This window comes from Magnolia sinica, chromosome 5 (genome assembly GCF_029962835.1).
Source record: "Magnolia sinica isolate HGM2019 chromosome 5, MsV1, whole genome shotgun sequence".
Lineage (NCBI taxonomy): Eukaryota > Viridiplantae > Streptophyta > Magnoliopsida > Magnoliales > Magnoliaceae > Magnolia > Magnolia sinica.
Window position 1 is genome coordinate 43,465,243 of NC_080577.1, and position 14,647 is coordinate 43,479,889.

The 14,647-nt window shown below is 37.6% G+C and overlaps 1 long non-coding RNA gene and 1 other non-coding gene across 2 annotated transcripts; one reads left to right on the forward strand and one right to left on the reverse strand.

The window, feature by feature from the left end:
- Window positions 1-320: 320 nt before the first annotated feature.
- On the reverse strand, window positions 321-427 carry LOC131247613 (small nucleolar RNA R71). The gene has a single exon (XR_009171889.1). It is a non-coding gene; the product is annotated as a small nucleolar RNA R71 (small nucleolar RNA).
- A 12,082-nt stretch (window positions 428-12,509) lies between these two features.
- On the forward strand, window positions 12,510-13,503 carry LOC131247289 (uncharacterized). The gene is made up of 3 exons (XR_009171605.1): window positions 12,510-12,940; window positions 13,220-13,278; window positions 13,370-13,503. It is a non-coding gene; the product is annotated as an uncharacterized LOC131247289 (long non-coding RNA).
- Window positions 13,504-14,647: the final 1,144 nt, after the last annotated feature.

Consider the following 14,647-nt stretch of genomic DNA (forward strand, 5'->3'; position numbering starts at 1 on the left):
CAACTTTACCATCTTGTATAGTGTTCCCTGCTCACATAGGGAACATTGATTTTAAACCAGGTGTGATTCAATTAATTCCTAAATTTCATGGCTTAGATTCTGAAAGCCCCTACTTGCACCTCAAGGACTTTGAGGAAGTAATTGCAACGTTACAAGTAAACAATGGCAATAGGGATATACTTAAGCTTAGGTTATTCTCATTTTCTCTAAAGGATCGGGCCAAAGCATGGCTCAACTCTCTAAGACCTAATACCATCACTTCATGGCAAGCCTTAAGTAGAGAGTTTTTGAAAAAGTTCTTTCCCGAGCACAAAACAAATGCACTAAAACAAGAAATCATGTCATTCTCCCAAAAGGGGAATGAACTATTTTTTCAAGCTTGGGAGCGCTTCAAAGACATTCTAATTACTTGTCCACATCATGGTTATGAACCATGGCATGTGATTGATGCTTTCCGAAAGGGGCTCACCATGGATACTCGTCAGTTCATAGAGATGATGTGCGGTGGAACCTTTCTTGACAAAGATCATAATGAGGCTTGGGATTTTCTAGATATGTTAGCAGAGAATACTCAGACATGGGATGTTTCTGCTAAATCAGACCAAACTAGACCCATTCCTAGAGAGAAAGCGGGAATGTATGTCCTAAGAGAGGAAGACGACCTTAGTGCAAAATTCGCTGCATTGGCTAGAAAGGTCGAAGCTTTGGAAATTAGGAAGATTGATATGGTTAAAGCAAACACTTCCTTAGGTAATTTTTGTAGCATTTGTGGTGGTACAGACCATGACACAAAGGATTGTCCAATAATCTCAGTTGTACAAAATATCACGCATGAGCATGATCAAGCACATGCTATAAATAATTACCAAAGGTCAGTTATGCAACCATTGGGAAACACGTACAATCCAAATTGGCGTAACCATCCTAATCTTAGTTGGAGGAATGGACCACAAATTAATGTGCCCAATGCACCTCAAATGCCTCCACAAAATAACTTCTTTGGGGCACCTAACAATGCACCATATATGCCCCCGCCAAAGCGATCATCTGTGGAGGATGCATTGACCACATTCATTAACTCTCAAGCTCAAATGAATCAGTCTCTAATCCAATCAAATCAGGAATTAAAGACAGCTGTGGCTAGGATTGAGACTCAACTAAATGCTAGGGAAAAAGGCACCCTTCCTTCTCAACCTGTGCCAAACCCTCGAAATACACATTTCATTGGAGACTCAAATCCAAGTGAGCTACATCATGAACAAGCTAAGGCCATCATTACCTTGAGAAGTGGAAAAGAGGTCGATAACAAGATAATGCAACTGGTAGAAATACCGGAGGATGAGCCACTATCTCAAGAAAATGATGAACCGGCTATGGTTCAAGAGCCGCAACAGCAAAAGGATAAAGAGACTAAGTCATATGAGCCTCCAGTTCCGTTCCCATCTAGACTTCGGAATCCAACTGTCCCCATGAAATATCAAGAGGTGTTGGATGTGCTCCAAAAGGTTACTGTCAATATTCCTCTACTTGATGCCATTAGACAAATTCCATCATATGCTAAATATCTCAAGGATTTGTGTACTGTAAAAAGGAAATTAAATGTGCACAAAAAGGCCTTCCTTACTGAGAAAGTGAGTGCTATAATTCAATAAAGGGTTATACCCAAATACAAAGACTCAGGAAGTCCCACTATTCCTTGTATTATTGGGAATTTTCAAATTGAACATGCTTTGTTAGATTTGGGTGCAAGTGTCAACTTAGTACCTTATTCGGTTTACAAACAAATGGGGTTAGGCGAGCTTAAACCAACCACGATTACACTCCAACTCGCTGACCGGTCTATTAAGGTACCAAGGGGAATTTTAGAGGACGTGCTAGTCCAAGTGGAGAAATTCTACTTCCCCGTGGATTTTATTGTACTAGACACTGAACCATGTGTAAATGCTAGCGCTCAAGTTTCCATCATTTTAGGCCGCCCATTCCTAGCAACTTCAAATGCAATCATAAATTGCAGGAATGGAATGATGAACTTGTCTTTTGGTAACATGACTTTAGAGCTAAATATTTTCAATCTATGTAAGCAGCCCATTGATAATAATGAGATCCATGAGTTGAATTTCATAGACTGCTTGATAGAAGAAGAGGAATTAGAACCTAGTCTGACTGATGAATTGATTCAAGTCATTGGAGACTTGAAAAATTCTGATTTAGAAAAAGTGCTTGCTGAAATTTCTGATGATAATGAGAGCACTACCACTCAGGACATTGGTATGTGCCAATGGAGACCGCGCACTCAAATCCTATCTATCGAGGACTTGCAACCTCTACCATCACCAACCAATGTTCCAAAGCTTAATTTAAAACCACTGCCAAATGAGCTTAAGTATGTATACTTAGGTGAAAATAAAACTTATCCTGTGGTGATCTCTTCATTTTTAGAGAAGGATCAAGAGATTAAATTGTTGAAAGTTCTAAGGGACCACAAAGGAGCCTTGGGCTGGACCATTTCTGACATCAAGGGTATAAGCCCTTCCATTTGCACCCATCGGATCCACCTCGATGATGACGCCAAACCAATTAGATAACCTCAAAGGCGTCTCAATCCAAACATGATGGAAGTTGTAAAAAATGAGGTGATCAAATTATTGGATGTGGGAATCATCTACCCAATATCCGATAGTGTTTGGGTGAGTCCAACTCAAGTAGTCCCAAAGAAATCTGGAATAACTATTGTGCAGAGTTCTAATAATGAACTCATACCAACACGTGTCACCACTGGTTGGCGTGTTTGCATTGACTATAGAAAATTGAACCAAGTCACAAAGAAGGACCATTTCCCTCTACCATTCATTGATCAAGTTTTAGAGAGGGTAGCAGGTCACTCCTTTTATAGTTTTCTTGATGGATATTCTGGATATAACCAAGTAGAGATAGCCCTTGAAGACCAAGAGAAAACCACGTTCACTTGTCCATTTGGCACGTTTGCTTTCAAACGGATGCCATTTGGATTGTGTAACGCCCCAGCAACTTTCCAACGGTGTATGTTAAGTATTTTTTCAAATATGGTTGGGAAATTTCTTGAGGTTTTCATGGACGACTTCTCTGTATTTGGGAGTAGTTTTGAGGAATGCCTCAACAATTTATCTCTTGTCTTGTATAGGTGTGAAGAGAAACACCTTGTCTTAAATTGGGAGAAATGTCATTTCATGGTTCAAAAGGGAATTGTTTTGGGCCATGTTATCTCCAAAAATGGAATCGAGGTAGATCGCTCAAAACTTGACATTATAGCTAATCTACCTATCCCCCGAACTGCTAGATATATTAGATCACTTATAGGGCATGCTGGTTTTTATAGAAGATTCATCAAGGACTTTAGTGTTATTACTAGACCCTTGACTAATCTTCTTCAAAAGGATGTTCCATTTAAGTGGACAGATGAGTGTGCAAGTGCTTTTAATAAAATTAAATCATCCCTTACCACTGCACCTATCATGCATCCACCAGATTGGACACTTCCTTTTGAACTAATGTGCGATGCAAGTGATTATGCCATAGGGGCTGTTTTGGGCTAAAGGAAAGATAAACGGCCCTACGTTATTCACTATGCGAGTAGAACTCTAAACTCGGCCCAAGTGAACTACTCAACAACTGAAAAAGAGTTACTTGCAGTAGTTTTTGCTTTGGATAAGTTTAGGTCCTACTTATTGGGATCCAAAGTGGTCATTTTCATGGACCACTCGGCTTTGAAATATTTGTTATCTAAGAAGAATGTAAAGCTGAGACTTTTGAGATAGATCCTCCTACTACAAGAATTTGACTTAGAAATAAAAGATAAGAAAGGAGTGAAAAACGTAGTGGTCGATCACCTTTCTAGATTGGTGTTAGATGATTCCACTGAGGAGATACATATCCAGGACACTTTCCCTGATGAACAATTATTTGCGATCTCCAAATTGCCTTGGTATGCGGATATAGTGAACTATCTTGTAACGGGAAAAATGTCATATCATTGGAAGTCACAAGATAGGAAGCGTTTTGAAACCGAGGTTAGGAACTTCTTCTGGGATGACCCGTATTTATATAAATATGGGACTGATCAAATTTTTAGACGTTGTGTCCCAGAGGATGAAGTTCGAAGTGTTATTTCTTTTTGTCACATGGAAGCATGTGGTGGCCATTTTTCTGCTAAGAAAACTACTGCAAAAATCCTACAGTGTGGTTTTTATTGGCCCACCATGTTTAAAGACACTCATGCTTTCTGTGTTGCTTGTGATAGATGTCAAAGGTTGGGAAGAGTGTCCCGGCGCAACATGATGCCTTTATCCCCAATTTTACCATTGGAGATTTTTGATTGTTGGGGTATTGATTTTATGGGTCCATTTCCATCTTCTTTTGGATTTCTTTATATATTGGTTGGTGTGGATTATGTTTCAAAGTGGATTGAGGCAGTTCCAAGTAGGACCAATGACAACAAAGTGGTCATACGATTCCTCAAGGAAAATATTTTTGCTAGATTTGGAACTCCAAAGGCCATCATTAGTGATGGTGGAACACATTTCTGCAACAAGCCATTTGAGTCTTTAATGAAGAAATATGGAATCACACATAAAGTTGCCACCCCTTATCACCCTCAGACAAGTGGACAAGTAGAGCTTGCTAATAGGGAGATCAAACAGATCTTGGAGAAAACAGTGAACCCTAATCGGAAAGACTGGTCTTTAAGACTTAATGATGCACTTTGGGCTTATCGAACTACTTATAAGACCCCGATTGGAATGTCCCCATATAGATTTGTGTATGAGAAGGCTTGCCACTTGCCTGTGGAATTAGAACATAGAGCCTACTGGGCAATAAAAAAATTATACTTTAACGTGGACTAAGCAAGTGGACAAAGGAAGTTAGAGTTAAATGAATTAGATGAGCTGAGGAGAGACTTCTATGAAAATTTTAAAATCTACAAAGAGAGGATCAAAGCTTTTCATGACAAAAACATCTTGAGAAAAAATTTTGAATCTGAGCAAAAGGTCCTATTGTACAATTTCCATCCCCAGTTCTTTCTGGAAAAGTTAAGATCAAGATGGACATGCCCCTTCATTGTGAAGAATGTTTATACTCATGGGGCTGTTAAAATTGAGAATCCACGTAATGCCAATGTGTACAAGGTTAATGGTCAGAGATTGAAGCCTTATGTGGAAAACTTTCATTTAGGAGAGGAGTCCTTCCCTCTTCATGAGCCAGAATATTCAGATTGATGCTCCTAGTCTAACGGAGCATTTCTGTAGGATTTGTATCATATTCAATTTTTTTTAGTGTCACATAGCAAGTGAGTTCTTCATGGTAGGTACTATCCACCATTTCTTTTATTTTTATTGTTCTTTACATTACATCCTCATTATATTAGGGACAAAGTAGATTTTAGGTTAGGGGGTGTGAATATTCATCCATGTGAGTTTTTTTAGGTTTCAGTTTATTTATTATTATTATTTTTATTATTTTTAGGCTTAATTAGGTTTAAGTTTTTTTTTTTTACGTTTATGAAAATTTAAAAAAAAAAAAAAAAAAAAAAAAATTTCAACATTTTCAAAATAATATTTTTTATATACAAGAATGTGAACATGATATTTTGCGAATTCCAAAGGCAAATTTAATACCTAATCTAGGTTGATAGTAGTCAGAAATCTGACAACTGAAAATTATAAACTTGAGTTCAATTATCTAATCACTAGTTTAAAGTGAGTTGTAATTTGATGTACTGAATTCACAATACACCCTAGCTAACTAAGTGAGGAATATGATATGTGAACTAGAATAACAACTTTTGATTCAAACAAGGTTGAATGAACTAGTACCATTGATATATGTTTAAAAGAGAGAATATTAAAGGAAAAAAAAGAGTGATGGAAAAAAGAAATTTTTATTATAGAGCATGAATGCAATGACCATAACAATCGTGTCAGTAATCCGGAGTAAGAATACCTAAGTATCCATTACTGTTACCATTACAAGTATGATACCTTAGGTTATGAAGCAAACCCGATGGGAATCTTCATCTAAGGGTGGTCTATAATAATGAGGATATGATGATAAAAGAAGAAATGTCATAAAAAAAATGAGATAACTAGAGATTTCATATTCTTGGGATGATTGAAAGGAGTTAGGATAGGGAACATGCATATTTCTCAAAGTTAGACTAGTGTCACGAAGCACCTAAGGATATTGGGTTATAACTATTCTAAATTTTGATTAGGTCTCTGAACTCAAGGATGTAATGGATTAAAAAATTAAGATTCTAGCTAACTTCATATCTAGGGTAAGTATTGTTTTGTTTTGGAATTCATATGATTAATGGAGGTATAATTGTATATATTTTATAGTGTTGAAATATTTTTCTTATTTTCAATGTTTGTGGGTAACATTTTTGGAAACCCTCACGAGACTATAACTCGTCCACTAGGGGAAACCTAGGGGTTTAAAGGCTTGTTGCATATGCTAAATGCAATCGAGATTACTTGCGAAAGTGGTGTAGTTAGAATTTTGTTTTCATTTTAATTTTGTTTCTAGAATTATTTTTTTCTTATTTTTATTTTTCTTCGCTTATTTTGCTCGGGACTAGCAAAATGCTGGTTGGGGGGTGTGTTGAGACTCAAATATTGCATAATTTTCTCCATTTTTATCTTGGTTTTATGAACATAAATCATTTTAATATTCTATTTTACTCATGTATGTATTGCAAGGTGAATTTAAGAGCTTGTGTAGGATTTGTATCATATTCAATTTTTTTAGTGTCACATAGCAGGTGAGTTTTTCATGGCAGGTACTATCCACCATTTCTTTTATTTTTATTGTTCTCTACATTACATTATCATTACATTGGGGACAATGTAGATTTTAGGTTGGGGTGTGTGGATAGTCATCCATGTGTAAGTTTTTTTTTCTTATTTTTATTTTTCTTCGCTTATTTTGCTCGGGACTAGCAAAATGCTGGTTTGGGGGTGTGTTGAGACTCAAATATTGCATAATTTTCTCCATTTTTATCTTGGTTTTATGAACATAAATCATTTTAATATTCTATTTTACTCATGTATGTATTGCAAGGTGAATTTAAGAGCTTGGATTGAAAAAGGTGTTAAAAAGTAAGAATTTGATGCTCAAAAATCACCAAGGCAAGGGATGGATCTTAGGAGATCAAGATTGAAGAATTTACATGCCAAAGATCCAAGAAAACCAAGCGAGGAATGAAGAGAATCGAAGATTTGAAGTGAAGAATCCTGAAATCGTCCTAAAAAAGTGTATTTTGAAGCTGTGAAGTTTATTTTGGAAAACTGCGCAGCAGGAAGTCTGTTTTAAACGAACGATGCAGCGAGAAGTCTATTTTGGGAAAATACGTATATTTGAAGCGTTTTCTAGGGTTTTCAACTTTGTACGAAGTTTGGAGTTCCCTACTTATAAATAGGGCCTCCTAGGGCATTCTAAAGCATCATTAGAAGCATTCAAGAGCAATATTTAGGGTTTTTTTAAAGAGTTTTTAGTTTTATTAAAGCTTTATAAGTTGTTTCTTTCCTTTTAGATCTTTTTTATTTGCAATTTTTCTTCTTTCTTTCTTGTTGCTTTTTATTTCTGCAATTTAATTATGTTTTTCTAAGTTCCCTCTAGCCTAAGCTAGAAGGGAAGCACATGGGTTTAATATTTCTTTAAATTATGATGATTGATTGTTTTAATGATGAGAATAATGGTGTATGCATATTATCTATTATTTAGGTTTTGTTTTTATCCTCTTGTAAGATCCATATGTTTCCATCATATGAGATTTACATTGATGGATAGGCTTACCCTAGATTAATCAGATTTCCTAGATAGGAGATGTTCTCAACCTGTTATATTTCTTTGATATTCATTATCCTATAGATATTGAATACTTAAAATCACTGGCGCTTGAGAATATATGTCAATGGTGCAAATCTATTATTTTCTAATCTTTTATATCATTTATTAAAATATTTAAAGTGTTTTATTTTCCGATTAGGCTGACCATAGTGCTCAGATCCTAGTTGTGTTATCCAAGTCATCATGATTTTGGAACATTAATCTATGTGTGGAACTTTGAAGCTTGGGTGTTTTTTTTATTCAATTGAATTACATCCATTCAAAAATCCAAAAATCAAATCATCAGTTTAGTTTTTATTACTTAGTTTGTTTTGCATTTGATTTTTTCCTTCTCGCAATTCATCTCCCTGTGGGATCGACCCTGTATTCACAGGATATTACTTATGAACCTCTGCACTTGGAGGCAAGCAATCAACACACAATAGGCTAATTGGTTTATTAGACAAGTTCGATTGGTACGAGCGCACGCCGAATTAATTGACATGGAGCGCGTAAGCACTCCCCGTGGCCTAACCATTGTCGACAATCGTCATACGACCCGAATTCACCGAACGTATCAAATGTGGCGAGACTAGTTCAGCCACTCAAACGGACTTGTTACCAATTGCCTGGGCTAGGTTGTGGCCCCAGTCTTATTCAAGTGTAATAGGAAAACACGTATGATAATCATAACATTATTTAATAACAGTTCAAATACAATTCTCATTTGAGCATTTTGTCAAACACATTGAACATGTTAACAAAAATTTGCATTTCATCCATGAGTTGTGTAAGGACAGATATGTTTATATGAAGGAAACAATACATACGAACAAGGTAAATAAGGATACTATCTTAATACTCTTAATAGATACAAATCGTTAACATTTTCTCATTCAGACAATTTATCAAACACTTAGGCTACACATAGGCAAATACATAGACTAAGTTAGTTACAACAAGTAATTTAGCCATTCCTTTTATAAGGATGTCATCATGTAAATAACAATCATGAGTCATAGCTTAGGAATCATAACAAGCTCAAATCATGTTTACATATTCATTTAAACATTTCCACAAACACATAGGATGCATAGTCATACAACATAGTTCATACACGTGTAATATATCGAAATCGACATGTTTAAGACCATATGACAACAATCAAGTCAGATATAAATCATTAGTTGACATTGAAAACCTTGAAAACCATAACCTAAATGTTTATAGTCCACACCTTTCATCGAAATACCCAATTTGAACGTGGTTCGAATCCTATGTTCCCGAATACAAAACAACGGGTACCTAAACATTGAAATAGGTTAGCTATTTCACCGTCAATTTGGATTCCTAAATCAAGATTAGGGTTAGGTTTTCTTACCCAAATTGGAACCGAAGGCGATTGTGTAGCGAGGTGGGGAGGTGAATTCGTGGCATGGAGTCGTGGGAAAGAATCCCAGCAACGATCTCCCTGTTTCTCCCTTCTCTCCTTACTCTTTTCTCTTCTTTTCTCTCTTCTCTCTCCTAGGGTTAGAGAATTCGTATGGAATGGGAATGGGGTGGTTTAAGGCCTTTAAATAGGCCCAGAACTGATATCAATGGCCTCAGGGACATGGTATACTTAGGTTATAGCCAAAGGGTGACTATTTCTGACGAATGGGGCTCATCTGGAGGTCCATTACCTGTCTATGTCACAGAGTAAGTTCACTGACAATGGATCTAGGCCAGGATGCGATTTTAGTGCGTTTGAATAGGTCGATCAACTATGACAGACCTATATCAGATCAACGGTCATTGTCACTTGATCAGGGCAATAAGTATACGGATAGGTGCAGGGAAATTTCCCTGGTCCATGGGTGAAGTCCGGTCAGAAACTGACGGTCCGAAGTCTTCAATTTCGCCCATAAGCGAATGGTCCAATTCACTTAAGTTCCAATGCATTTTCTAAAGATATTCACGTTTCTCACACACTTTACTCAAGGCTCAAGTTGTGCAGTTCTGGATACTATTTGGGCTCGATTCCTACGATGTTCGTCAAGCCCAATAAGGCGGATATATCCCTATAGTTTCGCGGTCATCGGACTTTCGACGTGTAGTCCAGGTCTAATACAGAGTTTCAATGTGCTCCTAAGAGCAACTGAGTTTTAGGATTTCTCCTAGGTTTTTGAGTAGTGTTGAGTTGATGATTGTGATGGTTTTGGGTTTTGCCATTTGTATAGATTGTGGTTGGAGCTAAATTCAGGGATTAATTAGTCCAGCACTTAATTAATTTTCGCATAAATCTCTACAGAATACGGTCCTTAGGGATTTCTGCCTGAGGTGGTACTTGGGTCTTTGTACGGATTTTTCCGAGACGTTACAGAAAATGTCCTACTATGACTACTCATGACCTTTCTTCACTTAATGCACACAAAAATCAATGGTTAAGAGGTTGATTTGTCAATTGGGCCACTTTTACAATGATCTAATAGCTAAAACTTGACATGTATGGTTAATTTATGATACATAGGCAAGGTATAAAATTCCATATTAATCAGATCATGAGAACCATGTGATCTAGAACTTAAGTGTAACACCTCGTACCTTTCAGTACTCGGGTGTTACCATAAGAACCTGATTTAGTATAAACCCAAGCTCAATCTATGTGAACATTCACACACTCTTACCTAAACTCAACCGCCAGGGGTAACTTGCATCCATAGATTGAGCCATCCAACCCTTTAAGCATAAGATCCATGGTTATATATCTACTTATACAGTCTTTAAGACACCTAGAAGTAGTGAGAAGTGAGTCGGAAACACTTGCATTGTTGGATCACAAGATCCAACCGTTGGAATTGTAAATCAACTATGAGATTCAAGATCGATCATTGAGTTTAGACTCCATACCGCATGTTGATGGACCTGATCATCAAAAATTTGTTATTGGATTCAGCTAAGGGACTTCTGGACCATCGATGAACTATCCTAAGATAAATCAACTATTCAACCTGTTCTTAAGAGCCTGACGATCAAACCATACCTAAAACACACAAACAAACTAATCAACACCTAACCAACCATTAAATTCTCTCTAAAATTGACTAGGAATCTATAGGAAACCTTAATCTCAGATCTAGAAATGATCCGACCTTCCAATCAACATGAATTCATAATAAAACCCAAAAGGGCAAACATTGTGGGACTTATCCATGTCAGATGACATCAAAATAACATAGATAGTGACCCTAATTGACTCACCAGTTGGGTGAATGTTTTTGATCGTAGGATTGGACCACAAATAGTTGTCAGATCGATGATGATGGCCATTTTAAGGCCATATTCAACAGATATGGCCCACCCAAGCCTTGGATCTACCTTGATTCTGGTCAGAGACGCTGATGGAGACCCCCAAACCGAACGGATGGTGTGGATCCATTGATCACCTCATGGTGGACCCCACGTGAGGGTACATGTACACATAGACTATGTGCGCCCGCACCACACCAGACCGTGAAACCTGGTCAAACCGGGTCTGACCCGATGGAAATAAAAAAAAGGAGAGAATTACTCTCATCTTACTCCCGCACGAATGCGGTTTAAAAGGGAGATTGCCATTTGGGTTTGATTGTGGCCCACCATCACGGTCATTACACCGATCCAAACCGTCCATCTGGTCCAGACGAGAGGTATGACCAAAATCCTCGATGTTTTGGCCCTAGTCATGCACACTCGGGCGAACAATTTCGGCCGCGGGTGATGCTGCGCACGCGCAGATTGTTTCCAAAACGGAAATCATTTTTGATTTGCCTTACTAGCAATCCGCGTGCTTCCATCCCTATTCATCTTAACCGTTCACTTGAGAACATCCCAGCCCTCCATTTGACGCTCGAGTTAGGGCATCACTTGTAGCAAAGAAAGCAATCGCGGAGAGGACCCATTACTGCACTAGCATGATCCCGGCCACCCATCCACTGCTAAAAATCCCTCCAAATCAATATAGGCCATCCATTCAGAAGCTTTTATCCATAGGAAAGCCCTAGTTTCCAGGAAAGAAACCACAACCGCAACAATTCCTCTTGTTTTTCTGAAATCAAGCTGTTTTCTTCCAAGCTCTTCTACCGAAATTGGATTGCGTACTGAGTTACTCAGTACGCTCTTATCGTATTGAGTAAACTCAGTTGGGCCCACCACGAATGAATGTGGTTTATCCACGCTATCCATTCGTTTTTCCAGATCATTTTATGGGTTCAAACCAAAATTGATGCATATACAAAGCTCAAGTGGGCCATACCACTGGAAAAAGTGGAAGTATTGATTTCAACCGTTGAAAATTTTCTAAGGCCCCCAGTGATGTTTATTTGTCATCCAACCTGTTCATAAGATCAGAAAGACATGGATGAAGGGAAAACACAAATACCAGCTTGATCTAAAACCTCTGTTGTCCCCAAGAATTTTTCAACGGTAGATGTTCAATTCACACAGTTTTCGGTGGTGTGGTCCATTTGAGGTTTGGATATTCTCCAATTTTGGGATAGAGCACTAAAATTATGTGTTAAAAGAGATGGACGGAGTGGATACAATGCATGAATGACACTGGGGCCCACGGAGTTTACTCAGTACGCTTACTGTACTGAGTTACTCAGTACGCAATCCGCTTCCTCTTCTACCACCAAACCCATGGGAAAATCCTCATTTGAACTTTGAAATCTTTCTTCTACAAACTCCCTCACATCCATCCGAGTTTTCCAGGGTCTTCGTTTTGAAGAAATAACTCCTAGATGGAGATCTGCCATTGCCGGCCCTCTTCTTCTCCATCGAGAAATGAATCGGAGAAGAGTTAGGTATTTTAAGACCTTGCACTGAGTCGACTCAACTACCTTCCCAAGTTTGAGGTGTGTCTGGGACGAGTGATGGCCCTATTTGGCGTCCAAGAGAAGGAAAGAAGTTAGGTGAGATAGGGTTGGCCAACCTTCAAGTTTGTTGCCGATTCAGGATCGAAAGGCTGGAGGTGTACTCGCAACTGAGTTGGGCGACGAGTTCTGTGCTGCATTTATGTGTGGGCTGTCTGGTCTTTCCTCGTCCAGCTCCATTAGAGGTGATCGTTCCATCATCTTCTTCAATGTCTGTAGAAGTCAAGTCTGATTATCTTAATCCGAGTCAGCTCAGCTGGTTTCTGAGTTGTAGATGACCTGACTTTCATTGAGTTTGGCTTGTTGGAGTTGTAATCAAGTAAGTAATTGTGGCTCAGCTAGGTTGAAATTGTGTCGTTGTGGGTCACTTTTGCATCTTAATCATCACCTAGTCACTGAGTCAGTGACTTAGTGCATGGAGGATGTGATTGGTTTGAAATCTAATTCGAATGGACCTTATTTAGGTTCAGATTTTGATATGGGCTTGAGATTGGGCACTGAGTTGGAATGAGTTAGCAACTAGGTGATTTTGCCTTTTTATTTCATGTTTTTTCCTAAATCAATTAGTATTTAAATTTGGGCTTATTCCTAGTTTTGGGGTTGTTTGTTTATAGGAATTTATTTTTCCCCAAAGTCGAATTTCCCTCTCCAATTGAACTAGGTTGAGTCAAATCAGGTTGGGCACTCATTACTGGACATTACATTTGGAAGAAAAAAGAGAGAAATAGAGAAAGAAAAGGGAGAAGGAAGAAGAAGGAGAAAGAAGAAGAGGGAAACTAGGAAGAAGATGTGATGATGAGTTGAGTCGACTCAACCGAGTCAACATACGTAAGTTGCTTTTCATCCTTTTCGCAACAGATTCTTTATTACATAGCTTTATTATTAATATCATTTAAAGTTAATTATTATTAATATCATTTAAAGTTAATAGTTAGTATCATTTTATTACTATTGCCTAAGATTACAATTGTGGTTATAAACTTACATTAGGTTGTATACTAACTAGTGTTATTATTATTAATCTTCGTCGATTATAACCTCTACTACAAATTTTCATCCATTGCGCAACCTATATTTTAGAATTCCTAAAATGGCTAACCTTAAACGTAGGTTGGAGATCAAAGCCTGAGGTTAGATCTTAACCACGGATGGTGTGTGGAACTTAGATCTAAACCGTCCAAGTTGGATTTGTGCATTGGAGCATTCATGTTGCCATCACTTAATTTAAAAGTGAGGATCACCCTTCAAGCCTTTCTACTTCATGATAGTTAGCATTGTTTAATTATATTCATTCATTTATCTTATTGATTTCTTGATACCATATCATATAGAAATGATGATAAATTTAGTTCTAATTGAGTGATTCTTTGTAAATATTTGATGAGTGAATTAAATTCCATGATTGGACATGTTATAGATCGCAAATATCCCTGTTTCGATTTTAAATGTACATTTTGCATGTGTGAATACTATTGACATTGTACATGTTTCGTTTTACTACTTGTGATGATATGACGATGTTTATGAAGGTCCTTTAACTAGTGGTCATTCTATCTAATAAATTAAATCAAAATTTGTTGTGGACTTACTATCTGAGGAATGGTTTGTGCCTTTGTCGCTTTTGGGGTCAATCCCTTTCACCGTATCCTTAAATGGACTATTTGCCCTATGTGGCTTCAATTGGCTAGTTGCCCTATGTGGATTGATTGTATAATTGCCCTAAGTGGCTTTTATGGATGATTTTCGTACAACCTCATGATGGTAAGATCTACTTGTTTACTTAGTACTGGCCACTAGTTAAATAGGTTACCTTTAAACATCTTTTTTTTGTTAGTCTCATGAGCCAGGGATGGTGAAATGGGACACTATGCCTGAGTTGTCGGCTTATGCTA